Source organism: Camellia sinensis, chromosome 7 (assembly GCF_055761805.1).
Source record: "Camellia sinensis isolate YWXY chromosome 7, ASM5576180v1, whole genome shotgun sequence".
NCBI lineage: Eukaryota > Viridiplantae > Streptophyta > Magnoliopsida > Ericales > Theaceae > Camellia > Camellia sinensis.
In genome coordinates, this window is record NC_138967.1 from 172,205,473 (window position 1) to 172,209,842 (window position 4,370).

The 4,370-nt window shown below is 29.5% G+C and overlaps 1 pseudogene; it reads right to left on the reverse strand.

Annotated features, from left to right (window-relative positions):
• Positions 1-2,940: 2,940 nt before the first annotated feature.
• LOC145796290 (secreted RxLR effector protein 161 pseudogene) lies at positions 2,941-3,731 on the reverse strand (annotated as a pseudogene).
• Between the last annotated feature and the right edge of the window lie 639 nt (positions 3,732-4,370).

Consider the following 4,370-nt stretch of genomic DNA (forward strand, 5'->3'; position numbering starts at 1 on the left):
GAAAAATTACCCATCATCTCAAAGATGTACTCTGAAAAGTAAGACCTGCATAAAAACTCACCTTATTTTTACATATGTTGGCCCAAAATTATTACACAAGGCCCTCTCATGGACTGGTTTAGGTACCCAAGCACTAATACATTTGAATTGGCGTCTTGCTCCTCAAACCCTTCTAAGTTTGATGTATATAAAATTATTTTGAACAGTTACTTAAAAGTTAATTTTTTTATTTTTTAAAAAAAGGATATAAAAAAATTAAAGAAGTGATGTGACTCAAAAAAAATTAGAAGTCAAAATTTGACTTTTACCCAAGTTTCCAAAATAGTCCATAATAAGCCATCGATGAAGATGCAATGGTTCAAATGCAAACAAACAAATCTACAGAGAGAGAGACAAAGAAAAATGGAAACATATTATCTTTAGGTGAACTAGACTCTCCAGTTGAGCTCCATTCATTTTGTAAACTCTAGTGTATAGATTGTCTATAAAAAATTAAATTAATTTGATAATTTGATAATTATAACTACATTATTTTATAAGAGATATATTCAAAAAAGTGCATAGTAAGAATGAGTTTGAAAATAGATCGTTTATTTTTTTTAAGACTAATGTAATGTAATTCATTGACTACAAATATACGTACAGAGGTTTACAAAATGAATAGATTAGATTTTTAAAGTAAAACTCGTTGCGACCTCAACAAGCCCAATTGGATGCAGTTCACTTTGATAAATTGAAGACAAGCTACTCCAAATGTATATGAGAAATATTACATGTTATCAATTTTTTTGTAACTATTTTATTATTATATTTCCTTGTATATGGATATTAATGTTGATTTTCTTGTTTGAAAATAATTATTACAGAATTAATGAAAGTAAATAATATCTTAATATATATATATAATCTGATAATATAAAAAATAAAAACAAAATATATCGATTCCCTCTCTCTCTCTCTATGTATATATATATAAAAGGAATTACATGCAAGGAGAATCTTGTGAGTAGATGCTTGGGTGGGTGGGCTTTGATATATTGCACTATCTAAGAAAATCTTAGCATCTTAAATGACAAAACTGCTGGTGTAACTGTAGGGCTCCACTGTCCTTGTCAAATTGTAGAGAGAGGGTGGTCACAGCTGGGGCTTATATTGAATTGAAGACAAGTTTTGTATTCTTTTCTATAAGTTAGAGAGGGTTTGTTGTGGCTAAGGTGGGCCCATAACGAAAGGCAAATCCATTGCTACAACAAAAATGAAAGATATGATGTTGCAGTCACCATGAGATCTCTACTTTGGTTTCATGCTCAACTGACTTTGTTTCATTGGATCTATCTAACTCGCTCTTTTGATGGGTGATTTGGTGAGAAATAATAAAAAATGATAAATTTTTTGTTACGTTATTAATTTTGAACACCACGACATAATGAATGTAATGCTTTAGATAAATGAAAAATTATAAAATATAATAGGTAGATATCTCTTATCTCTTAATTACTTAACAAATGTAGATCAACATTCTTTCATTATAATAAAAGTATTGATTGTGAGCACAACTGTATATACGAGTATCATAAGACTCACTTTTAATTTGTCAGAGAGAGTGACAATTTCATTATTTATATTATATCTTCAACATGTCCCCTTTACGTGAAAATATTTTTAATATCGAGTAGGCTTTGAAGTTAAAACACATAATTTATTGTATACTCTAATACCGTATTAAATTGTTGACTATCAATTCATGTAAAAGCTTAAATTGTTAAATAAATAGATAATTTTATTATTTATATTATGTTCTTAACAATCTTGGTTAAAAATAAAAATAAAAATAAAAATATCAATGAATGAGGATATCTCTAGGTTGGGTAAACTCTTGATATTTTTTATAATTTAATTATATGTTGATAGATTAATTCTTTTATATGTAAAGACCAAGCGTCAAGTTTGTTAACTTATTTATTTTAATATTATTATTATTATGAGGTAGATTGAACCATTGGCATGAATTGCATAGTTGTAAAGGTTTTTTTGCACAATTCATCAAGTTGGCAAACAAGAGGTCAATGCATCGGTCAATTTCTAAAACAATCCCAACCACTCCACCTCTCACGATGGAAGAACAAATCGTGTGACTATTTAGTATAAGCATTTGTTACCTTGATTGAATGAAAAGTCGGTTTGGTAAAGAAAATTTGTCCTTTAAAAAACATTCATAGAGGGCAATGAAGTGAGAACTAAAATAATTTAATTAGAAAGAGGGATACTTCTTGTCATGTTGCTTAAGTTTTTGAATTTTATTCTTAATTGATCAAGTCTTAAATATATAAACAAAATTACTTACAAAATACTTTCACAAAACCATATGAAAAAGTAGAAGGAATATAGTTTCAAGCATATTTTATTCACAAAACAATGTTTGTGTTTTGCTGGTTTTCATATGCATATATAGATAGACTTAAACCTATGATCCAAGTGTAATTTCTCATAACTTTCCATCATCAAGGAAGTTGTAACTTCCCATGAAACCACTTTATGGAGTAGTAGACATGTTTTACGTTAGTTACCTAATTCTTTATTGATTAAAAAATATATAATAAATATATATAATAATTGTATAATAATATAAATAAATAAATAAAACAAACATGCGACACATGTGTCACTTTATGAATATGCTTACATTCTCTCACTTGGCACGTATGATACATTTTACGGACTTCAGGTAACTAACAAATTGAGTATGACCATTAAATAAAAATACCCAAATTGAGTATGACCATTAAATAAAAATACCCAAATTTCATACAGAGACATAATACATGGCGGTTATACTCTGAGTATTTCTTTCTATGTATTACATTGTATGATTCTCTCAACTTTATGTGGTGTCATTCTTTATAAATAACTTTTAATAAGTTATTCTGGGTCCAATGATCTCTATGGATCAATAGTCTCAATGGACTGCATAGTATCACAAATACTTTAAGTGCACAAAATGATGTCTTTCATTAATAATAATCAAAATGGCATGATAAAACAAAACAACAATTAGAAAAATTATTGAGTTAACCAATCAGTCCCATGCCCTCTACGTGTTTTGAAAACACCTTTATAGAAAGATCTTTGGTCATGGGATTTTCCACCATCATATCGATACTAATATGTTCAATGCTGACTTCTTGCTTCTTAATGCGGTCTGGAACAATAAGATACTTTATGTCAATACTTTTGTTATTGTTAGAAAACAAAACTGTAGCTGAATTATCACAGTAAACTCTTAATGGCCTAGAAATTGAATCCACAATTCGAAGCCTTATGATAAAATTTCTTAACCAAATAGCCTGTGATGTTGCTTCAAAGCATGCTATAAACTCTGCTTCCATTGTTGACAATGCAATTATCGTCTTTTTGGCGCTCTTCCATGAAATAGCACCGCCTGCTAACAGATAAACATATCCTAAAGTGGATTTTCTAGAATCTTGACAATCTACAAAATTCGAGTCTGAATATCCAACCACTTCGAGATAGTCAACATGCTTGTAAGTAAGCATGTAGTCCTTGGTTCTCTTTAAGTACCATATGACTTTCTTTGCAGCCTTCCAATGTTCCATTCCTAGATTGCTTTGGTATCTTCCAAGCATCTCAACTGCAAATGCAATGTCAGGTTTTGTACCAACCAGAGCATGCATTAAATTGTTTACGACAGATGCAAATGGAATGCTAACCATTTGTTCATTTTTCAAATCATTCTTCGAACATTAACTTAAACTGAATTTGTCACCCTTTAAAATGTGCGCTGCTTTAGGAGTGCAATCACTTATTCTGAATTTCTCTAAAACTCTTTCAATGTAGGCTTTATGAGACAATCCTAATGTCTTTTTGGACTTGTCTCTGTGAATCTTTATGACAATGACATAAGAAACTTCACCCATATCCTTCATTTCAAAGTTTTGAGAAAAAAATTATTTAGTATTATGCAACAAACCCAAATCATTAGATGCAAGTAAAATGTTATTCACATATAGAACTAGAAAAATATATTTGCTTGCACTAACCTTAAGGTATATACAATTGTCCACAACATTCTCCGTAAAATCATATGAAGTAATAACCTTGTGCAATTTTAAATGCCACTGTCGGGAAGCTTGTTTTAGTCCATATATAGATTTCTTGAGCTTACAAACTAAGTGATTATCTTTATCAGAACAAAAATCTTCAGGTTGCTTCATGTATACTTTTTCCTTAAGATCCGTATTTAAAAATATTGTTTTCACATCTATTTGATATAGCTTTAAATCAAAATGAGCTATTAATGCCATGATAATTGTAAATGTATCCTTCTTAGAAATCAGAAAGAAGGTACTATG